Raw genomic sequence first — 26,283 nt, 5'->3', positions numbered from 1 at the left:
ATTTTTTCTTCCAGTTTAGTAGTATATTTAGGTATATGAAGCTGAATAACTAAAACTAAATAAGACATGCATTTGACACTTGCTGAAGAAGGAATTGGCCTTTTGATGCTGAAAAGCTGCCAGGAATAAAGGAGGTACTATGTTTATTAATCATATTTCTGACAACAGAAAAATTCAAATGCTTCCTGAAAATGGCAGAGCTGTTTTAGGTAATACTGAATTGGCCACAATCTGATAAAGCAGATATTCAATGACAGCCAGTGCTCCTGCTTCACATCTTGCCAACGCTACTATCCTGGCATAAGTAAGAGAACCAATGTGGACTTCAGCTGGTGTGCAGTTTATCAGCACATCAGTGTAACACTTAGGATTTTCATAGAACTTCACAAAAGACTGAAATACTGACAACTACAGCTGTTTTCTTCCCAAAGATACAAACAATGAATTAAGCCTTTTAAAAGAGAGAAAATGGAAACACATAATTTAAGGTTAGAACATAAATCTGTCGGAAACATATTTCATTTAAGAAATATATAAACTGAAACACCCCATTTAGCTGTTGGCCACAGTTATCAGATAGACAGGCCTACCCGGAAAGAAAAACACTGGCCAAGCAGTGAGGGTTTGGTGGTCCTTTTTGGGGTGGGGGGCAGTGCAGAGAGGGGTGTGTGTTTGGGATTTTTTGTTTATTGTTTTTGTTGAGGTTTAGGGGTTATGTTCTGGGTTGTCTGTTTTAATAACAAAGAAAATTATGGATGTTCATGTGTGGTTTTTTATAGAAATCCTGCCTGTTTCTTTCACTGTACAGTGTATGTGTGTATGGACTGTATACCAGTCAGCTACGCCTTTACTAGGAGTGATGAGCTGGCCAGGGCACAAGTCCAAACTACACAACGGTTAGCATAGCTTTGGTCCAGTGTTTTCTCGTAAAAAAACTCAGGTCTTCCTGAGATTTAGCACAACAAAGTCCTACTGCTAAGATGTTTTTGTTCCTATCTACTTCAGAGACAGTTAATTTTGCAGAGGGAGAGATTGTAACTGTATGGATTAAATTATTCCCATGTTCTAGGGCCAAAGAACCATGCCATTTTTATTTTACTACCATAGTCATAGGTCTCATTCCTCCAAAGCCATAAGATGCCAAATTTGTCTGCAGCCTATTTCAAATTTAATGCTTAATACTTTGCAGAAAGATGTCTGTCAGCTCATCAGTAGGATGTTTTGCCTTCACTAGCCACTTAGTAGAGAACTAATTCTGCTGGATAACTAATTCTAGTAAAGAGAAACTTAAGAGCTGTAATTCGACCTTGTTTCATACATTGTATTATTGCATGTACTATTCTTGTATACTGTGACTTGCAATTATGAATAGTGTTGCAGCTGCTTTGACAAATAGAAGTCTGTCTCAGAAAAATAACAATAATTAAAAAATGTCATCTGAATAATACAAGTAATGATATATAGAGAATTTTCAGTTTAGAAAAGTGCTGAAAAATACAGATTTGTAATAAGAGTCTTATCCAAAATACCTGCCTGCCGGGCCAAATTTTCCAGCTCTGTATAATGTATCTCTGCAGTCAGTGGCAGACAAAACGTATATTCAATAAGAATTCAATGTATATTCAATGTGATACCAAAGTGCTCAATTTCGAGTTATATTGTACTGTTATCAACGGTGCCTTAAGGTAAACTGTAGGCCTAAAATGAAATGGCACTGCATCTAGATTAGGGAACTCAAAAATGCTTCCCAGCTTCTTTCCCTTTCCCACTCCTCAATGGAAGGATTTTTCCAATGCACTAGATTCCTCTCTGCCACATATATGCATGGTTTTCTTAAGGTTGCTAGATGTGCTGAGGCTAAAAAGAGCTACAGCACCCAAAGATGGCCAGTCTGAATGGCTAGTACCCTGAGGCATGCCACGGCACAGCTCACAAACTATGGACTTGACCTGTGAATACCTATGATTAGGCAGAACTTCAAACGTCTATGGTCAGACAAAACATCAGCTCATGAGCTTTGTAGTTCTCTTTTACTGCCAGACAACCAGTATCACAGGAGTATTTCCTGAAGTAGTACCTGGGCAGTCCAGATTCTTACCAAATTCATAGCTAGCAGGAGTGTTTTACGTAAGTGGAATGAATTCTATCAATATGTATTTGAGGTTTCAAAAAAGAGTTTGCATGATATTTGTTTGCAAAGCATTCCTTTTTTTTTTTTTTTTTTGGTCAAAATTAGCTCAACAAGTCCACCAGTCTACTACACTTACACAGCTTTCTACACAATTTATCACTAAACTGAGTAACAGGAAGAATAATGTAATCATTATATGATTGAATTTCTCAACTACAGCAGAATTAATTGTCCTTTTATTTGAACTGACTGCAGTTTGCAAAAATTAGATCTCTAAATTTTGTGGTGAACAATTATCATGAGAAGTCTGCTGTTATGCTCAGATGGCATTTTCTAGGTACTTAAAAATAGTCTTTACTTTTCTTAGCCTTTTTATTTTTTTTTTTTTTAATTAATTGGCATACAGAAACACAAACTGTGAAGGTTACAATTTACAATATGAGAGATACAACAGCTCATCTTAGCACCTATGGAATACCAGCAAGGTAAGCATCAGATAAAGGAAGAAAATTTAAAGAAACAATTGTATCTATTTTCATGAAGGATGAAAATAGATGATGAGTGGCTAATAAAAACACTTTGTAATGTAATCCAAACATATTTGTGTGTCTTTAAATATTCATACAGAGCTAACCATAGCTGGAATTCTCAGTAACTTACAGGGCCCTTCAACAGTCTCATTAATGTAGTATGCATTTCCCAGTTTGCATCTGTATTATTATTAATTTCCAGACTATTTTGTAATGAGGCATTCCTTTGAAATATTGACTTCTTATTCACATCCTTTATCAGTATCAATACCCTCTACAAGTAGAAAGAATGATCTTCTGTAACAAACTTGGCTTTGAACTTAGTAATAGGAAAGGCCTTCTCTACTCAGCCTAAATAAAAAGCAGGGGGAGGGATTCTTTTGGGTTTTTGTTTTATTTGGTTAGTTTCTTTTGTTTTGGTTTGTTTTTTTATTCTGCAGAGCTTTTATAGCATTTCCAAGAAAGTAACTTCAGTTCCCTCCCTCCCAGATCAAATTAATTTGATCAGGCATAATTTAATTAGCATTATTTATTGTACATGCAATGTACAATAAATGAGTACATCAATAAATAAGTACACCAAAAAATTAATCACGTTATGAACTGCACTAAAAAAATGGTGTTATTTGTGTTACTTGTGCTTAAGCAGGGATATATTGTTTTGTCTTTAAGTGGCATTCCTTTCTCCTTTATTTAGCAGTCATTAGACATGGCTCTAATGCCAGCCCTTTTCTTTTATATCCCTCCATTTCCATCAAATGAACATATTCCAGAGTTTTGTAGTGTATGTTTGTTTCTGAGAACAGCTGAGCACAAGTAGATATCTGGCAAGATATACAAATATTTCCACCTGTAGTGAAGAGTGTCCTTATATTTTTCTTGCTTTGTGTGTGTGCGATCACAAACACAAAAATGTATGCATGTCTGTGCAGACACTACGTCTGTGCTACAGGTCCACGTGGTTGTGTGGGACAGAAGCAAAATATCCTAGCAATTGAATTGTTCCCAGGTAATTTGTTTACTAGATGTTACTCCACCTTTTTTTTAATCATCTGATGTGTATAGACTTACAGATGAAATCAAAGCATTATTCTAATCATACCAGAAAATGACAAGTGCATCCTCCCTTTTCATGTAACTAGTTCTTTATTAGGTGTTCATGGCACACGTAAGAGAAATAAAACAGTATTTTTCACAGTATTTCAATGTGCAGAATCCTGTTGTATGGAAGAATTTAAATGTCTGAGAAACTACATAAAACACATTCATATGCTGTCTTTTTTCTGCCTCTCCTCACATTCTGAAGATATCCATAAGTATTTTTTGTTTGCCATTTTTCCAGTTACAAAATTATGTAACCTATTACTAGTTTCATATTTCATACAACTTATCCACATTTTTTCTACATAATATTCTTGAAACAAGATGGCTACTTTATATCTTCCACCGAATTACTTTAATTCTATGTTATGAGTATATTAGAGAACCACAACATAAAAAATATTATTTCATAGAACATTAAATGTCTTAAGAGTCTCTATAAAAAAAGAAACATTCCTTAACTTCATTATACCTTGTCTTTCAAGAAAGCTTTTTGAACATGTCTTATCTGAAATTGAGTTGTTTATCATTTTTAAATTTTTACATCCCCAGATACGTTAAAAACAAAAGTAAAACTGGAAAGCAAACAGGAAGTGAAGTTACAAAAGACCACAATGCTGTACATGACTTAAATTATTATGCTCAAACCAAAACATGCCTGTCATATTTTAAAAATACACATCCAGGAGAAAAATCATTGTGTAGGAATTTCATACATCATTATAAGGAATCTTACTTTTGACAGGCAATCTGAAACAGAATTCTTTCATGAAAGCAGAAATTCTTCTTAAATCAAAAAACTACACTGATCAGTTCTCTGCCGGTTATTAATTCTCAAGGGCATTTTCATCTCCAGAAATATTCTCCATATTGAACTTTTTTATCCCTGAAAATGGATTGGATTTGTCTGTTAGAATACAGACTTAAGCATAGACATTTTAACTTATAAAATGGTTTAGGACATTGTAGAAGTCTGCAAACCAAACTTTGAGTATATCCTTTGAATATTTCTGTCAGGCAGAATGGACTGGGTCACACAAAAATGTGGACTGTGGGAAGGAGCAAGAGCTGCACTAAGAGAAGAGCTGTTTCAGCTACTGATTTCTACAGTAATTTATACTGCTTCCTGCCTGTAGGCAGTCTAGTTACCTAATAGCAACCTTGAAAGTAAAAGGCCAATGGACAAAACCCTGGCTACTCTATGTCATTCCCAGCAGTCTGTTAAATCTAATACTGCCATGAGACATCAAATAATCAGGTCTGATGCCCATAGAAAACAGCACCAATTTACAGAATTTGATACGGGTAGTAATTAAGTTTCCTCATGCATTTCTAGTGAGCCCAAAATCTTGGTGAATTGAAACTGAATGTCTAAATATCTATAAAAATACGGCCTGTATTTTCTAGTTCAATCCTCCACTGCAGGACAACAAAGAGCTGATAGGAGACATAGTAACAGGTTTAGGAGGCAATACATTAAACCTAATTCCTGTTGATCTACACAAATCAAATGTTTCAAGTATTTTATTTTTTAAGAAGTTCCATATTTTCAAATTAATTTTTCATGCTTTAGCACAAGATTACATAATAAATCAGACCCTATGCTACTTTTCTACTTTTAAGAATAAATACAGAAAATAAAAAGTAAAATTTGAGTATTTAATTTTATTACCCATTTTCAAAATAAATTGAAACAGTGAGTTTATGTAATGTTGAGTGCTTTATTTCAAGAGTTTGGTTGGCTCAAACTCTCTAAAAGTTAGAACTTCTCTAACAGATAATTTTGATTTAACTGAGTTAGGGAGTGATTACACAAGCAGATCACAGGGCAGATCTGAAGGTTGGGTAATGTCTGGTGGGTGGAGAGTAGGAGATGAGCAGCTGCTCTTGAAACAGGAGACAGCCTTAGCTAGACTGTCAACACCACCACCAAACTGGTTTGGTTTTTTTCCACTTAATATTGTATAGAAGGAAGGACAGAAGAAAGGAGGGAAGGACAGGATGTGGGAGAGAGCAGGTCATTCTCAAGTACACATTTAAGCAGCTGATCTGAGGCAAAGAGCAGCAACATACAGTGGGTTTTGTTTTAAATCCATGTCAACAGAAGTTACCAGAGAAAGTAGGTAACTTGCAAAACACTAACAAACACTTCACTCTGTAATTATTCAGTGTAACACTCAGACTTTCACATAACTAACTGAAGTTTGGAGAGCACGCTGGTCACCTGTAGTTTACTTACTCTTTAGCAAATACCAAGCAAACCAGGTACCAGGGCAGTGAGAGGGCGAACAGGGAAAAGGTGAGGGCAAAATTAAGAGACCAGTGCTTGTGTTCCAATAAAATACCCTTTTCTCTTTCTTTTCAACATGACAAGTTTCCACACCAAGCTGTCTTCATATCAACACTTCATTTTTTGAACATGTTTTTCACTCATTTCTTCTCCAGTGCAAATAGAGGTAGCTATGACTGACCTGTCTTAAGTTTGAAATTAAAATGTAAACCTCTGAAATATCAATAAAGCTGACATAAAACCTTTTTGGTTGTCTAGGATAAAAGATAGAAAGATTGTGGCCTCAGGGCAATATACTGTGCCTAAAGGCTCATGGAGTCTGCTGTCACACACTGAATTCATATATTATTACTCTGTGTCTGTTGATGTTATGCCTTTAGGATTTTCAAGTTTCTGAAAATGATCTCCAAGATGGCTCACATTTTAGCTAGTGCACACTAATAATATACTAATAGTCATGGATAGGCCAAAAATGCAAGTCTTTCCTTGCATTGGCTAGTAACAGCGTCAAATTACCAGCCTAAACCAAGCAAAAGGGAATGCTAATTAAAAGGGCAGGATGTGTTCCAGTTGTTCTAATCAAAGAGAGCTTAATCCCTTCATAAGCTGGCTGGCTTTGTTGGAGGTAATTCTGAACAACCTTGTTACTTTTGATAACTGTAAGCCACTGACCCATGGCCCCTTGGCAGCTAGCTGAGCATGTAATAACATTTCTCTGTATTTGGGGACTGGCTTAGCTGGCTTTATAATAGATTATTGTGGATGTTAAAGTGAAATGTTAGTCTTTCTTTAAAGCTCTGTATTCTCTGGTAATTAAGGTTATAAAAAGGGCACTGAACACAATGCAGCTTCAAGGTCGCCAAACAGATACAGAAGTCTTCAGTTTGCGTAAATAAGGTATTAACCATAGGTTTATTCCGCAGTGCTAATAACTAAAAGATGGTTCTTCTACTAACAGTACATGACAAATTCACCGAAAGCTGTTTTTAAGTGCAAACAAGTGCCTTTCACTTCAGTTAGAAGTCCCAGTAAATTGTACGTACTCTTATAAGACAACAGAAAAGGTTGAAATACGTTAAAAAAACAAAGGCAAAGATAACAAAACTCTCAGGTAAGCAGAACACTATCAGACACACCACAAATGACATTGCAGAACTGCATTTGCAGACATGGAGGTTACTTAGTGTAACAAGAATCTCATCTTCTGGCACAGCAAGTCTAAGGGAACTGTGGAAACTAGGATTTCATTTTAACTTTCGGGGCACTGATGCTCATTTGCAGTTTATGTTTTCCAATCTGTGTATTCCACTGTGAATGTAAAAGCTTGAAGAAAGGAGTCTCCCTAACTTTATTAAATTCCTAACAGGTTAGAGAGTAGGACAACCACTACATAGCCTGAGAATGCAAAACCCTTCATAAAAACAGTTAATAAATAAAAGTTTTAAAAGGAGTCTGGCATTCTGGTGAAAAATTCTGGCACAGAAAAAGGTAAAATGGTAACTAAAGGCAGCCATTAGGAATGACCACTGTAAAGGCACTGAGATGTCTGTGTGTACTTGCAATTATTAGAAGACTATAGCCTCATTTTTGACAGAGCCAACATAAGAAATTCGTTATTGTTTTGTGCCCAGATAAGGAAACTGGTGCCACCTTTCAGGTCTACCTATGCAATTATTTGACAGTACTCTAAAAGAAACATGTGAAATTACTGAAAAGAAAACAGCTCCAAACATACACACACCAATACATCATGTAAGCACAATGTAAAATGCAGTGGACACAAGCTAAACCAAGAAAGGACTGGATTTGCTAGAAGCAAGAACTTCTTCATGACAAGGTAAGCAGTCAACCAGTGGAGCTGTTTATCTAGAGAGACTGTGGAGGTTTCCAAGTCCCTACAGTCCTAAGGAAACTAAACTGACCCATTAGCTGACCTTGCTTTCCTGGCTTGGCGCAAAGCCCTACTGAGGACCCACCCAGCACTTAAGTATTTACTCATAGTGGAACTGCTTCTACGTGAATGCAAGAAAAATTTTAAATTTTTGATCACTGCTACCAATGTTGCCTAAATAAGAAGTTTTTAACAAAGCAGGCTAACTCAAGCAGAATTCAGGCAAAGCACGCAACCCCTGAGCCCGAGTCCTTCAGGGAACCTGGAATCCATTTCAGAATCCTGTCTGAGTCCAGAAGCCAGTCAAGCAAGCTGCTCTGCTGGGGGGAAATTTTTGCCAAATTAATCTTCTACTGTATTCTACTCCTATAAAACACCTGAATTTTGGTGTCTCCATATGTGCTGACAAATGCACACATGCTTATGTTGCATTTCCCAACCACTGCTTGCCCTATCCAGAGCTCTAGAGCACTCTTCTCTCTCCTGTGGAGCATTTCAGCTGAGTCAAAGTCCTGCAACCAGGTAAAATAAAACAATTTTCTGCTTTCTCCACTGCTCATCACAAATATTCTAAGTAATTATTGACTAGAATCATAGAATCATAGAATCATAGAATAATTAGGGTTGGAAAGGACCTTAAGATCATCTAGTTCCAACCCCCCTGCCATGGGCAGGGACACCTTGCACTAAACCATGTCACCCAAGGCTCTGTCCAACCTGGCCTTGAACACCGCCAGGGATGGAGCATCCACAACCTCCCTGGGCAACCTATTCCAGTGCCTCACCACCCTCACTGTGAAGAACTTCTTCCTTATATCTAATCTAAACTTCCCCTGTGTAAGTTTGAACTCTTTACGCCTTGTCCTACCACTACAGTCCCTAAGGAAGAGTCGCTCCCCAGCATCCTTATAAGCCCCCTTCAGATACTGGAAGGCTGCTATGAGGTCTCCACGCAGCCTTCTCTTCTCCAGGCTGAACAGCCCCAACTCTCTCAGCCTGTCTTCATACGGGAGGTGCTCCAGCCCTCTTACCATCCTCGTGGCCCTCCTCTGGACTCGCTCCAACAGCTCCATGTCCTTTTTATGTTGAGGACACCAGAACTGTACACAATACTCCAAGCGGGGTCTCACGAAAGCAGAGTAGAGGGGTAGGATCACTTTCTTCGACCTGCTGGTCATGCTTCTTTTGATGCGGCCCAGGATACAGTCGGCTTTCTGGGCTGCGAGTGCACACTGCTGGCTCATGTTAAGCTTCTCGTCAACCAACACCCCCAAGTCCTTTTCTGCAGGGCTGCTCTGAATCTCTTCTCTGCCCAACCTGTAGCTGTGCCTGGGATTGCCCTGACCCAGGTGTAGGACTACATAGATACTTAAATGGTGACCTAAGGAAGTTTATCTTAAGTATACAGTACAAAGACAGTTGTCTTCATCAGTTTTCATGCATCAGAAATCTTCCATTGCTTAGAATAAAGCAATGCTTTTTGAAACGAGAACAATCAGAATGTGTTTTTCTACATCAGCTGAAGTTACCATACATTCCCAATTATTCATTGTATAGCTCTAATTAAGGTTGTGCGTTTCTAGGCTCTCTCATTGTAGACTAAATTTCCTATTTTGCACTCAAATAAAAAAATTCCAGTCTGAATTGTTCTCAGCAGGATATCAATGCACCAGGTTTGTAGCAATCTGCAAAGGCAAAGTCAAGTAGGATCTCAAAACAGATACAGCTTCTATGATATCAAAAGCCGAGCCCTCAACTGCCATAAACAGGCATTTTATCAATTACTCTGTTAGAGGAAAATCAGTTTACACTAACTGAGAATCTGGCTGGAATTCTCTAAGAACTATTTACACAGGTTTTTATGTGACTGTTTTCATATCTTTTGATATTCTATTATAAGCATTAAATTTACTAATAAAACCAACACTTGGCAAGATAATAGAATGTTCACTGTAAGGAGTTAATGAAGAATTAAATGCTTCACTTTGTACCTAACAGTTGTCTACAGAATCTTCATAATTTGTATTTATGACCCACATATTCATTAGTCAGTTAATAATGATTTTTTCCTCCCATGGGAAACTCATCAAGTATTAAAGAGACAAGCAAGGAAATACTAATGAAAAGTTTCAATAGATTTATGTTTTCCTAAAGGCTAGGGCAGGATAATTATTAATTATTTCTACCACTTCAGCCTCTGTAAGTTTGCACAACAATCAGAAAATCGAACAGGAAGCCAGGGAAAAAAAAAAAAACAACACAGAAAAAAAAAACCCAAACAAACAAAAAAACAAGCCAACACATTTCGGGGAGTTTTACTTAGCTGTTCTCCAAGTCTCATGAAAGCTTTTAGGCCTGTACCTATATCATTCTCGTTCCCGTTACTAGATGAAGCTAAATGCCCACCTATTGGCCCAATCACTGTGACCAAAATTCATGATCTTATTCTTCTCCTCAGATTGTTGCTTATACTTTTCTCTAGAGTTACGGTTGCTATTTCTTGGATTTTTGTCAAAAAGCATAAATATACAAAACAGAATTTCTTTACAGTGCGATTTTACAGATGGCTCCAATACTTTTTCCTTTAACTACATAATTGAAGAATGTCTTGCAACATTTCTGTTCTGCATAAAGATGTGACACAGATGGGAGTATAAGGATTATATAAACTTACTGTGTAAGGCAATATTAATAGAATCATATTTTACACCTTCCTGAACCAACTATATTCATATTGTCAGTTCCCAAGAGAAAAATAGTGTGGCATCAAACATAAGCATAAAGAGTGCTACATTTCCCTTGCATATTAAATTTGAACTCTGGGCTTTGACACAACAACTTGCTGATTACACACCATTATGCCAGTCATGACAATCTGTTAGTTCAGCTGAACTAATTACACAAATTTAATATCATTATATAAGCATGTATGCATAAACATATATGTAAATATTTATGAGACTCAAATTTTATTAATTATTCTTTTTAAAGCCAATTACCTGAAGAATTCTGACTCCTGAAAAATTAGTAAGCAAAGGATGTGTCATAGGAAATATGACTCATATAAAGTAAAAGAACAAGGAGCCTCTGGTTGAGCTCAACACCCAAAGAGCTCACTTCCTCCTCTCTGAGGGAGACAGTCTTGGTCTCCTTTAAGAAGTGACAGTAACACTGCATCCCAGATGGCACTTCTCAAATAAGCACAGAGTTCAGCTGGAGGAAAAAAACTCTTCTCCACCATTTCAGCAGGGTAATAGAAAATCACCTTCACAACCAAAAGGAGTGCTTGCTGCTTTCCAGGAAAGGAAGAAAAGAGGTGCACTGTCAGTAGAGCTCCATATTCATCTAGGAAATAGCCACTGAGAGCAACCAGGCATCCCAATTATTTTCTCAGATATGTTTTTGTTCCTGTACATTACAATGGCTCCTTTTTGACCCTATCTGTTCCAGTGTTTTAATGAACTACCTAGGATATATCTAGGGCCTAGCATTTTACAGGTAGTGGCACAACATACGTGCGGTGTGCAACTGTTAAAATTTTAACAACTTGTTAATGCAAAGCAGAAATATATTTCCGTATTTGTATATCTTTGTTTCAAATCATCCCTTCTTTTCTTTTCTGAAGAGTGCTTGTTTTCAAGTTCTTACTTAATTTGTATATTATGGCTCTGCCCAGAAGCCAATGAGGCTGATCTTCTGTAACATTCATCCATTTTTCTAAGAGGAAGATGCTTGTTATCCTGCCAGCCATTCACCCTAAACCTTTCTCTTTCCTTCTCACCTTCTCTATTACTTTCTTCCCCTTACCTGTATCTTTCACATTCTCCTCCTTAAATTCTTTTAAGCACTAACCAATTCCAAGGAATAGTTCTCATCCTGGTATTCCCTTCTGTCTTAACTGTATGGGGTATCCAGCTTAAAACAGACCATTCCCCCTTCGCTCTCAAAACCAATGCTTCAGATATAATGGGAAATTATTACCAATTACTCTGTTGTGCAGTAACAAAGCCTAGAGTAATTCCATTTTGTATGACAACCTAGTCCAATAGATGCATGCTAAATGCACGCACAAAACGCTTCACAGATTGAACCCTCCAGGGAACACAGACATTTCTCTGGTTCATTTCTGGAAACCAACAGGGTTTAGGCATGTCGCTGCTCAGAATGGGGCAGGTTTTGCATGTGAAGAGGTACAATTCTAGGATTTGCATTTATGGAACTTAGCCATACCCCAAAATTTAGGTAGCAGTCATCTTGCACCTGCATACTGGGGGGAAAAAAGGAGAAAATTTTGGATAATCTTTCTAAACTCAAAATGGAACTCTTACTCCCCTCATTTAAAAAAAAAAAAGAAAAAGGTAACAATGAAAAATTCAGTATAATCCCTCCAAAAAAATCTATGTTGTGCAGCATTCAGAACTTCTTTTTAAAGTACTGCAAATCTTGCTGGAACCAGAAAACATTAGAACTATCATGTTAGAGTGAGAACCTCCTTTCATACAAATCTTTCATACAGAAAGATTTCTCATGCAAAATGTCCACATAAATACAGCACAAGAATAAGAAAATCTGATAGCTTTTCTGGCACACCTATAACTAAACAGCCTGCTATCTACAAACTCATTATAGTGAAGAAAAGTGGGAAGTTTCACTTCCTTACAAAGTAGTATAAATGAAAGTGTAGTTATTAACATAAAACAGGAATGATACCCTTGAGTGAAGAACGGGCAATCAGTAACAAAGGATTGTAATAATATAACAATCATGTTATTGTCAAATGATGACTGCTTGATTGTGATGGATTAAACAACTGCTACATTTTATTACTTCATATCCCTCCTGCAGTAACATTAAAGCAGCAACCATGTCATTTTTTTTCCTGTAAATTTGGCACCTGCTGACTTAAAGTCATTTAAAGGATGTTGTTACGTTGGTTTCTTAATGCAGGTGCTAAGTTACCATTAACACACTTACTGACCACAAGGAATATGAAATTGGATCAATTAAAAGAGGGGGTTATCCCTCCCACAGTTTCTAATCACATCTGGACAACCACTAATGAATTGGAGCTCTCTCGAGTATCTATTCTGAAAATCAAATCTTCCAGACAGTTAATCAATTGAGATAGATATCAGTTGAGCTTGTGCTCCTTTGGATTCCACTGCATCACGGCTACTTAGAGAAAAAGAGGCCAAGCAAAAAAGGAGTGGTTGTGGAAAGTAAGTAATAATGTACAATAGATTATGCTTGGTATTATTCCCAAAATGCCATGAATGTTTGAATAGAAGGACTCTACAGACTTTCTTTCTGCTGATTTTTCCATGCAAAAATAACAACAAAAGTCCACAAGCAAGCAAGATGTATTCCACTGCTCTCAGATCTTGGACACTAATACTGCTAGGAAATAGCTGTAGGCTAAAGATCTTTTCTAGCACAAACACAGCAAAGATTCTTCTTCGTTTCAAAAATATCTACTACCCCATATTGCCAGATGTATGCAACTTTACTAATGTCAGGAATACAGCAATGATTCTTATTTCTAGACTTAATTGTATGCCACAAAAAACAGTATGGCCTGATTTAAGAAAAATAAGATGAGAAACAAAAACTATATAAACTCCAAAAGCCCTCTGAGATTAAAGATAGTTTAGTGCTTTATCTTGGTCTGCACTCTAATAGTGAATGCAAATTAGATGTGCCACACTGTGCTTTTCAGATTTGCTATTCATATACTGTATCTGTTGGCCTGAAAACAAGTGTTTTGCCAGTATGTTGCCTCTGGAAAACCGTATTTTTTTTGGAAGTATGTACTTCAGCAATGTCACATGCACAGACAACCAGAACGCAGTGACTGCTTGTGCTGCAAGTGCAGTCTATCTCAAATCCCACTGCGTTACATCAGTTTCCACAACAGACTACGGCTCCCATCTCCTTCAGTTTTTTTCTCCTATCAGTATACATAAAATACCAACCAAAAACTCTGAAAAAGAAAAGATGGTGCATTAACTGTCTATGCAGAAGTGATATACCCAAACCATTCCACATGAAAAGCCTCTCAATTTCTGTGGAGATTTGCCTCTGCAAATCCCCATTCTTGGAAGATTGACTAGCACTGAAAATTGCTTGGTGAGGGAAAGCTCAGGAGTAGATAAATAAGCTATCCCAGAAAGAACATATGACTTTGCTTCTCAGCCAAGAGAGTGCTACTCAGCAAAAAGTGGGAATATAGCTCCAGATGGCAACTTTTCAAATTTGAAAGATAAAGATATTACTCAAACATCTTATAGGAGCTGCCTACTATCTAATAGAATGGATCTTCAGACTTTCAGCACTAATGCTTCTCCCTAATCAAGGATACGATGAATCTTTAATCATTTAAGTAGCGAAATTATTATCCTTCTGCCCCATTCCAAATTCCATAAATATTTGAAGTTTTTGAAGAACTTTCAGTCAATAAATGCAATGGATTCTTCTTTCATTACTGAAGATAATGAAGATGCAGCCATTGTTTTTCCAACCTGTCTTTCTGGGAACAAGACAACACTTAGATCTAGAAGAGGTGTTACTGCCGCTAGTAATTGTATTTTTTAATTTTCAAAAATCTGGAATTAAGGAATTAGTTACCTTTATTTCCTTAACATCCAAGGTCAAATCATATATAAGAATTGTTTTAATCAGCAATTAATTTTCAAAGCTTGCTTACTGATATTTGTGATATTGGAGGCAATAAACACATACCCAGTATGTAATTTTTTAAAAAGCATAAATTTTACTCTGTGACCAGACCAGTAAAGTCATCAGCTATCAGAATGTTTGTGTTTTTCACCTTGAATACATAGTTCATGCCATTTTTGTTTCATAAATTACAAAGATAACAGCAGGGTACTCTACTGCTCTTTGCTAAAGTATACATATTTGTCTGAAGAAGGGTGTTTATATGCCCACGGATAAGACAGTTGATACTCTCAATTCTTCACCAGCGTGGTCCTTGAAGGAACAAGGTCTTGCTGTTCAAATGTCACACTGAGTTCAATGGATTTTTTCCACCATATCAAAACTACTTTATATCTTTGATGTGAGTGAATTTACAAAATATCAGCTAGACAGGCATCTCAGCTCTAAGGTCTACGGTAATAAGTGTATGCTATACCAACATGGTACAATGCATTCATGCTTACGCCTTTACTAGGCAAAATGAAAGTGGGGAATATTGTTGTATTTCCAGGATAATTTTTCTTCCGTTTCCCGATCTCTTGTTTCCTAGCTAACGACTACCATTTCCAATATCTGAAGAGGGCCTACAACAATGCCAGAGAGAGACTCTTCATCAGGGACTGGAGCACTAGGACGAGGGGTAACGGGTTCAAACCTAAGCAGGGGAAGTTCAGGTTAGGTATAAGGAAGAAGTTCTTTACTGTGCGGGTGGTGACGTATCAGAACAGGTTTCCAAAAGAAGTGGTAAATACTCCATCCCTGGCAGTGTTCAAGGCCAAGCTGGACAGAGTCTTGGGCAACACGGTCTGGGGTGAGGCATCCCTGCCCATGGCAGGGAGGTTGGAACTAGATGATCTTAAGGTCCTTTCCAACTCAAACCATTCTGTGATTCTATGCTTTGTTTGCTTTAAAAGTTTTTCATCAGCCTTTTTATGGGAAGATACCCACAAACATTCTAATCATGCTTTTCTTGCCGTCCTTCTCATATTTGGCTAACCTAATTAATGTTCACAGCTAATGCAATAGCCATTGTGAGCATGAGCTGAAATAACCTGCAGAACTTCCTGCAGCCCAGTCTTGTCAGTGTCTGGATAAATCCAGCTCTGTATGGCAATCACTACTGAAAGGTCATTGTTGCCAATCATTTCAGTTTGTCCATCCTTTCTAATCGCCTTCTCTGACAAGATCCTCATGAAACCATACCCAGATGAAGGATATAAGACACAGAATAGAAAAATGGTCCTTCAGAAACAGTTACTGCTGGGAGGAGTGGGGGGAAGATATCTGGTTAAAGCAACAAATACTTTACTGACACTGATCCCTTCTTGTCCTCCTTATTTCCATTTAGAGAAACAGGCAATGTACATAAAACAGGCACACTAAAAGTAGAAATGGTATCACCTCAGTATCTCCTTTCAGAATGTTTGAAGGTCACAGATGAGATCATGACAATTGCCTGAAAGAGCCACACTGAAAAACTCTCATTAGAAACTAGAGCCTCAAAACTGACGATATTGAGGCCTAAGGGGTTTTCCCGCTAAGCATTTTTAACACCATGAAAAAAGGTATGTTATCTTAAAATACTATAAATACCAAATCACGGTTACAGACAAATCGAATTCAAGGAGACTAAACCTTGATTATACAAACAGCAAATTGGCAATCTACATCCTCCAATGGTAACTAACTGTAGTTAGTGATATCCTGAAGAGATGCAATTAGTTTCTAATGTACATGGTACTTTACTTTTAAAATGTATTTTTATTTTATTATTTTTATTGAAGAGTAATTTTCTGTGACAGTGGTATCCACAACAGGTGAAAAGACACAACATATCTTAGAGGCAACAAGCAACCACAGATCCTTGGAGTTGGAATTCAGAATTTAGACATCACAGGCTAACCTTGTTAGTTCCTGAGCATCTGTCCTCTCAAGTCAAAGTCATTTAACTTTTGCTAGTACTTTCCTTTCACCTGTGCAGCTCATCTCATTATTAAAGCTGCAGCTCTGCATACCTCTCAGACTTACAAGTCTGAATAGATCAAAGCCAAAAGTATCATTCAGAACTTAAAAATTACCCAGCAAGATTGGACCAAAAGGACATTATTTCAGTGCATGTTACAGTCAAGTCAGGACATGTTCCCAGGCAGCATAATTTAATAGAGGTTATATTCTGTCAGAGATAGAGAACTGACTTTTGGTTTACTTTCACTGAAACAACTCCAGACTGTCAATTCCAAGTGACAGTCCTGTTGGCAACAACTTAGGAAGAGATATACCTCTGCCTCTATCTTTTCTTTCATGAATATTGTTTTCCTGATCCCATCTTAAGGTACCTGGCTGTCCTGGTATTCTGCATAGGTGTTTAGGCACCTAAATCAGAAATGTGAATCCTGCACCAGAACAAAAGCCTAGATACTACAGGAACCAATTTTCCAAATCCTCACATCCTTATTACATAAAGCCATTGATCTCTGCTAAAAGACATGCTCATTTGCTCTATTTATTACCCAGGAGTCTAAGTAATATATAGTAACTTCAATGAAAAATATCTAACTACTAGGACAATTTCCATGTAATAAATGCTGTAGTTTGCAATATCAGTCATGCAGAATTTCTTTTAAAAACCTTTAAATAACCAACATTAATATTCTATGACAAGGGAACAAGAAAATTAAGTGGACTTTTTTCAAACCACAGGTTTTATCCTCCAGTCTAGCAGAAGGTTTCTAACATGTAAAATACAATAATAACATATACTGGGTTGAATATTAAAAAGATCAGGAGAAACTGGATGACATAGGAAGAAAATATTTAAAATATTTTAAAAACATGTGTGATTCTCTGCTCTCATATCTGGATATTCACCAGCAGAAATGTTGCACTTTTACAAAATAACTGCTAGATCTAACCTTGCATTTTACCAGTAACATTCAGAAAGCAGTCCTGAACTGCAAGAAACTAGAAACTGCAAGAAAGTCACTATACTTTGAAACATAAAACAACTTCTGGAATTTCAACCTCATTCAATGCGAGAATTCTGTCCTATATTCCTAGACAGGGCACCTTTACCTATATAAAGGTAATCACATTAATTGAAACATGTCCGACACAGCAATTGATTAAAGCTACAAATCAGAGCCCTAGAGAATTCTCCATTGCACACCACTAGATGGAAATGTGCCAAGGTGTATCTAACTGCCCATCAAGGAATGAGGAATTTGTAGAGGTTGAGACAGGTACAATAGACGGGTGGGAACGGAAGAAGTAAGGGAGGATTTATTTTTAAATCCTTAGGTATAAGGAACTGCAATAGGTAGGCAGTGCTTTCTTTCAATGTTATATATATATATATATATATACATTCCTCATTGTACCAATATACAAAAACCCCATTCCAATTTATTTTGTGGCAAGACAGATAGATGGGTGAAATCAACTGGATTTTTTTTTTTCCTAAATACATTGTAATTTTTGTCTTGTTTCATAGAAATCTACAACCAAACACAAAACAAAGAAAACTTGCTGTTTCACTTGTCACTGCACTCAAATCTAGAAAGCACTAGCTGGTTTGCATTTTGTCTCCATGTTCTTTTCTCTTCAGTTTTCTTTTCATATGATTCACTCCCTAGCTATGACATGCCAGAGAGTACTTTCTGAGGTATCAACAAAATAGAAAGTTAATGCCACTTTCCTTTCCCAAGGAGAGTTTCAGTAAAGTCAAAAAAAAAAAAAAAAAAGGAAGAAAAGCCACAAATTGAGAACTCTTATAGAAGTTTGTACTGACTTACAGATTTGTCCCGATCTATTATGACTTCTTATACAATCAATCCCATTGGAATGCAAATTCCTCTTTTGAGTTCATAGCGTTGCAATGAGACAATTTTCAGTGAATAACTGGCTTTCTTGGGTGAAAGATTTGAAGTGAAAGAGAAACCTGCACATCCAAGGGTACACTGTTTTGATTATTAAAACCTGTAACTATTAAACAATTGTCATTTAATTCCATTCTGAATTTATCTAGGTTTGCTTCCCACTAATGGATCTTAGAAATCTTTTCCTTACTATCTCAAAAAAAAAAAAAAAAAGAGTACCTTAGAAATTTTTTTTCAGGTTAGGTATTAATGGAGTGTAATCAGCCTGTCTTTTAAGGATTAAATACACTGATCATCTTCAGTCTTTTTCTCCAAATCAGTTTTAAAAATATCAGTAATTTTTCATCTGTTACTTTGGGTTGGGGTTTTTATTGAGAATTCATGTATTATTCAGATCATAAGAATGGTGCTAAGTATTAAAAAAGTAACTGTGACCTAGTCACCTCTTTTCAGTCATTTATAGCTGTGGAGTTAAGTAAATCACTTGTTTTGCCATTAATTTAAGTTTGTGGCCAACTTGTCCTTCTAGGTACAGGGGTATGCCACCTGCATTTCCATGTCTATACCATTAAGAAAATGACCTTCAGCTGACAAAATCTGAGAAAGCTAAACCAGATACAAAACAAAACTCCAGTACCAACAGAAACAGAAACCCACCAATGAAATAATGTATTTTTAAAAAAGAAACAAACAAAAAAAATTATGCTAAAACCACTTTCCACAACATGTTTCAAATAATGATTTTACAATAAGTAATGCACATAACTAAAGCTTACACAGTGCTATGTCTCTGCTTACGCAAATATACATACACATACATGTGTATTATATCATGTACAAGTTTAAATCCTATGAAGCCTCATACTACCATTTAACATTAACTATGTTAATAAATTTTGAACATTGCTGAGGAATACATACTCCAAAAGTTCAATTAATCATTCAATTTCCAGATGTACTTCCTCCACGTACCAGTAGATTCCTAGTGTCATGCTGTCAGACTCTGGAAGGTTGTGTTAGAATTAAAACACTCCAACTCAGGCTTTAACACAGGATGGAAAGCTTATCTAACCTGACAGGACTCTAGAAATAATCATTCTGACTTGTCAAAGATGGTACATGCCACTATCTTTACATTATTTAGGAATGATGGAAGTCAGGGGGAGGGAAGGAATGAAAAAGACAAATCTTACAAAGCTCTGTGGTTAAATTTTAACTGTGGCAAAGGAGAGAGATAACAAAAAACAGAAAAATATGCACAGAATATCCTAGTACACATAATTTGTGACTCAGTTTAGCTTAAACCCTTAGCTACATCTAGAAATCTATGAAGGAGTAAATGATAAAAGACGACATGGCTCAGCAACATTTGCCAGGGAGAGGCAGTTTATCATCTGTTAACTGGTTGTAGCTGCCTTTGCAGAAGCAGCCTACAGTTGACTATGGACATCTGAAATCAGAATCATAGAACAGTTTGGGTTTGAAGGGACCTCAAAGGCCATCTAGTCCAACCCCGTGCAATGAGCAAGGAAGGTTATCTTCAACTAGGTCAGGTTGCCCACAATCACATGCAGCCTGGCCTTGCATGCCTCCAGAAATGTTTTTCAAAGATGAAAAATCCTGGCCTGTTCTGTTGATTATAATTCATCTAAAATGGTGTGTGAATTTTAAAACAAATGTCCCCTTTTCATGACAACCCCAATTCTAACAGTCTCATAAAATTAAAAATCAAACAAATTTGTTAACAATACTCTCTTCTTCCAAAAACCTCTTATTCTGACAAGTCCTCCCGTTTCTCAATAGATGATTATTTTGGCAAAAGCAGATCATCAGCGCTATGCCAGACACACTGATTCTCATTCTTGCATGGAAAGCAATTAGTTCTCCTGCAAGGTTCTGTTTGCTCTTCAAACAGTAAAATGCTTAAGTGTCTACTGGGTGCGCACGTAGTCACGTTGACTGTGCACCACCGTGCTTTATCAAGTACTTCGGTCTGTTGAGAGTATTTTTTTATACTTCTATTAACTAAGTAATCTAGATGATAAACCCCGTTTCAATTTAGCTAATCTTATATAACCAAAAGGATCCCTGGTCAGACTCATGAATGTCTGTACCAATTTTCCCCCAGTAATGACACTGGCACAGAAGGCTTTTGTCCCGTTCCGCCCGGCGGGTGAGGGGGTAGCTGATCTTGTACCGCACTGCGCGATTCGCGAGAGACACCACAGGTCCTCCAGAGACTGAAACATGAAACCACCATTAATTTTATTGTAAACTTCCCCAAAACTGTGTCAAGAGAAACAGCAGTCTTGGCAAGTTCTTACATACGAAGTTAAGAAAGGAAAAAGGGAAGAACAAAGGAACGAAAATAAAAAAAAAGGCTCACCACCCCGTGGATCCAGCGGCATCTTCTCCATGAGCGTCCCTTCTTGCAGCCCTTCTTTTTGCCACCCACCGGCTCCCGCCGCGCAGGGGGTCGCACCACGCGGCTGTAGCGCAGCCGTTGCCCTTTCTACCGGGTCAGGCTCTGTTGGAGCCCTCCCGCAGCGCAGACTCATTCTCACGCCTGCGCACGCGCCGTGAGCTGCTCTGGAACGTTCCAGGCGGTGCCGGGTCTGTGGAGGGCTTCGGGTCCGGTTAGTCTGTGACGTGAGGCGCAGCGCGGTGCTGGCAGCCGCGGGCTCTGTGCCGGTGGTGCCGGACCCCTTGTTGCCGGGCCCCTTGTTGCCGGGCCCCTTGTTGCCGGGCCCCTTGTTGCCGGGCCCGTTGATCCTCGAAGCCTCAGGGCAGACACCACAGGAAAACCATCCCCCACCTTCGTGGAGCCGATCCCTGCTCTGCCCCTGACCAACAGCACGCTGCTGACCACCGGCAGGCGCCCAGTCTTCCTCTGCTCCTTCTCTCCTTTGAGTTGTTGTGACACATACGAAAAGGGTCTCTGACCATCACACCTGTCTTTATGATTTTGTAATTTTACTACATCACATTTAAACTATATAAAATATTTAGACATACAGATTGATTCAGATGTCTAAACGTGAGCATGGAGTGCTTTTTGAGACATACTAGGGTAGCAAAATTGCTATATAGGGTTATTATATTTGACACAGGACATGCAAGAGAGCTGCACCCTTATGAACCAGAAACTAAAGACATACAGAAATGGACTTCTCAGCTGATAGTAGACAATTAAAGCAACTGAACGGAACCTTTGGTGTCTGCATTCAGATGAAATTTCTCTTTAATCTTTGTTGGCTGTATTGGCTGATTAAAGTGGGAGCTTAGACACATATCTTCTATAAGGGCCCGTATACTGTATGTATTTATATTTGTGAGTCTGAAGTGGTCTCCCAATCTAAGTGGGAAATAGTTGGAACATATACTTTATTTCATTATTTTTCCTCCTCTCCGTTTCACTGACCGTCTCACAACAGAAGGCTTTTTCATGGGCCACCTGCCTGTCCAGCTATCCAATCACTTGTTTCTTAGGGATAATGTCTAAATGTCATGGCAGGCATTCTCCTGCAACTTCTATAATCTCATTCTCACGGTTCTTCACAGTGGGAGGCATACTGGTTCCCACTGCATCTTCTGGTTTGCCTTTGTGTAGACCCCAAAATAACCTGTTGGAAAGAGTCCAGGGAAAGTCCTAGGAGGAATAGCTGTCCCTGTAATAGTTCAGTGTGATTTGTATTCAGTCTAACACAGTGCTAATATAGACCAAAGTAAGCCTGTTCAAAGATCAAAAAGAAAAAAGGTAGAAAGAAAGAGCAGGCGAGGTGACAGATGTCAAAACCATAAGACAGGAGAAATAAGGATCAATACTGAGGCAGGCAGGGCAAGACCCCTGACTGGACAAATGAAATTGGTTTTGTGTGGTAACTAGCAGCCTATTAAGGATAAAGATCGAAGACAGCAGAATGGTGAAGAAAACGGAAGAAAGAAGGCAATCAAAAATAAGCTTTGCTTATTTGTAATAGATGAGATGTATAGCTGGTGTAGTCCCATATTAGTTGGTTGGTGGTATGGTCTGTTATTCTGCATCTGCTTGAGAATCTTACGATAAGCTGCAATAGCTGTTCACCGTCAGTGTGAGGATGGCTTTTGTCAGTTCCTTATAAGCACTGAATAGTGAGTCCACTGAGTGTTCCCTGGTGAGCTAGTCCCTTTGGTAGATCGTGAGTGCCCTTTCAATCTGACGGTGTTGAGCAAGGTACACCTGCAATTACTGTGTAGCATGTGTAATGCCAAAACCAAGATTACTCTTGGTGTAAATAAAGCCAAGGTGAGCAGTGGTTCACTCCATTGCCATTCTGCATATGCATGGGTGTAGTTGTAAGCATGCAAGGAGTCTGGGGTTTTTTTATATTCTTCCCATAAAACAGTTTAAACGTAGTTTATGAAAACCATGAACAAGTGCATTACAATCTGAAAATCAGTTTCAGATGCAAATATGCTGTTTAAGGTGCCTACCATATAACAGGCAGACCTAGAGATGAGGTTTGTCTTTAAAAACCTTATCTTAAATTAGATTTATTTATGAAAAGGTTATTTTCCCTCAGAAATATTAGCTTGGGCGTTTTCAGATCTGGAATGGCTCACACAGACTTACTGGTGGTTTTAACATGACAAAATAAAATTTGGCTAGATTAATACAGTCAAACCAGTACTTGCAAATTTAACTTATTTCTCATCATAACTTTTTCATCAATGGTTCCTAATTTTACAAGTTCATTTCTCTAATGCCTTTGTGTATATGTGTATATATATATATACACATACATATATAAACTGCCTAGTTTCTGTGAATGTCTGTAATATGTGAGAGAAATTTTGGTGTTAAATTCACAGCAAACATAAAAAGAAACTCTGAATAGTTTTTAAACACTAAATCCTTTTAATAATTATTCTTTCAGTATGATGACCCATGTCAGACTCCAGTAATTCTGCAAGGTCTGAGAAGGTCCATCTCCAGGGCACATTCAGATCTTGCGTACTTTGGGGCTTCCTTTTAAAGCTGCTTTTTGGAATTGCAGTAAAAAATACTCATTAATTATTTGGCCTGACCAGTATGGATGCAATATCACACTCTTGAGGAAAAGAAAAAGAGGCATAGGTCAAAACCAGCATTACAGAGTAGGCAAGCCTGTGAAATGTCTGTAATTTAAATGAGTAGCGAATAGATATACTTTCCATCTATTCTTGGATAAAAGACATTTTGCAATTCACAATTCTTGGAAATAAAATTTAATTGCTACTGTACCACTGTAGGATCTGGGTGGTGATGTTCTTTATCATTCCATTCCATTCCAAAGAAGCCTTGTTTTGGGAGTCTTAAATTTTCTACACTTACCAGAGATTTATCATTAAAATGGAAACAGATTAGTTAAATTGTTCCTTATTGATGCGTAACATAGTCTCAGTAGCACCATCCCTGATTGTTACAACTCCTCCTTCAGAAACTTTTATTCTAGAGAACACAGCTGTTGTTCATGCCCAGAGGCATATGCCCCCAAAAGTAGTTAATTTGGAATAAAAAAATTGATGGAGCCAAACATGGAACCACGAAAAGTACAGCTCTCAGAGTCTGTTCCTTCCAAAAATGCTGCCAAAATAAGAAGTGGTGGTGTCCAATTTTTCCAAAATAGCCTTCCAACTAGTTCTCTTCTACAGATAAGCACCTAATCTTTAACTTTTGCAATACTTGTGTCAGATATTTTTTCCTATCTTGTTTCTAAATACATCAACAATCTGGGACATTTACTTTTGCTGGAGTGTGTTGGGATCCAGAACCAAACTGCAATAAATAGAAAAATACGTGATGATTGAAAGGGGGGAAAAAAAAAGTTGGCCAAGGAAATTCCAAGGAAATCTTGAGTACCAACTGGTTTATGTCATCTGGCGTGGAAAAGCAACTTTGGTGTTACTTTCCAATGATTCATATACGTAACAATTTCTCACGAAAGTGTTGTCTTATCTGACTTTTATTCCTTCTTCTTTTCTTTCGTCTTCCTACAAGACCTTCAAAGACACATGTTTATTATAAATTCACCCTGTATCCTTGCCAATTACCTGAGTGCCTGAGGGGTCTCAAGTATCAGGTTGAAAGGATTAAAAAAAAGGTGAAGCAAGGCCAGCCCTTCCAGCTTACAGAAGGAAAGGGCTACCTTGGAGTTATATTAGAAAAAATAAGTGCAGTGTTTGCTCTTTAACCTCAAGATCAATCTCTGTCTGACAGAAAAGGCCAGAATTTAATCATGTGACTTGGAGCACTGACCACAGATTGTTAGGCAATGATTGTCTATGGCTGACAATATCTTTATATAAGTAGTATTGTTATCTCAGTCTGTGTCTTTGCCTGTGTGTTATCTAACTCAAGGTCATTAAAACCTAGATCTAGTTTCTACTACATTAATGGAATAAAATAAAATATACACCCTTGTAGGAAATTATCTAGTAAATTAGTTCCTTCAAACTCTAGTCTCAGGAGAAATATTTCACTCCAAAGCATAACTAAACAAACACCTGTTAACAGACTGCAGTTAACACTAGTACTATAACATCCACTGATAGCAATCCTCAACAGTGCTCAGAGACTTGAGATGAAACTGAAAAAAAAAAAATAATAATGAAGGGAATGGACTGGAACTCTTATAGCACAACTGAATTGATTAATCACACCCTTAGTGTTCTGTATTATATGTATCTGAAACTTCATGTGGTCAAATACGCCACCATATAAGTATATTAAATCTGAATAGGTTTATCATCATATCAAACCTTGGTACAAAACTTAAAATAAAATAATATTCACTGCATTAGCAGCTATTATATCATTAGCATCTGCCTACACAATATAAGATTCAATAATGCCTCTTTTCCTGTTAACAGGAATTTGTACTTTGCACCTTGATTAGGTTGTTCCGTTTTTTCATACTGCAAAAGCATTTTCACTATTTTCGTTAGTTTTCTTCCTCTCCCCCCCCCAATATATGTTTGAATTTTAATTACTCAGGGATTTTTCCTTTTTTTTTTTTTTTTTTTTTTTTTCCCCCGAGGACTGTCACTAGTCTTTGTAATTCTTATTGTGATGGGCTTTTAAGAAACGGTTTATTTTTCCATACCAGCTTAGGGAATCTAATTCTCCAACTAACTGATGCCTCCGATCACTATTTCTGTCTTATAATAATAAGACAGAAATAATAAGACTTATAATAATAAGTATTTGAGGAAGCTAAGGACTGGGGAAGAGAGAGTTTCCATTTCTGGGTGTTTCTTTCTTTATTTACTTTAGATTATACTCATTTCCCGCTCTATCAGAACATATGGTGTCCTATTTCTGTATTTCATTACTATCTGTAACTACCACTCTTTGATATTTAATATAACCTTATATAATACATATTTTATCTCCATAAATAGATTTAAAATGCAATGCAATTTATTTTCAGGTAGTTTCCTGAAAGATAATATAGACATTATTACTACTTGTACAAATACATACAATACATTTAGGAAATTCAATGGCGGTGAAAGATGAAACACTTACAGAATATTTCTTAAAGGTAGACCTAATTAAGTAATATCCTAGTAATGCACACAGCTCCTCAGAGGAAATCTATCTGATATATACATTCTACATGTGGCTTTAACATATTAAAAATATTCATACCATTAAGATAAATGAGCATGGAAAGTCTGTGTATTCACTTACTATAAAAGTATTTTAATATATATTGATTCAAAGAATA

The sequence above is a fragment of the Strigops habroptila genome, chromosome 2 (genome assembly GCF_004027225.2).
Source record: "Strigops habroptila isolate Jane chromosome 2, bStrHab1.2.pri, whole genome shotgun sequence".
Taxonomy (NCBI): Eukaryota; Metazoa; Chordata; class Aves; order Psittaciformes; family Psittacidae; genus Strigops; species Strigops habroptila.
Note: the sequence above shows the minus strand (reverse complement) of the source record.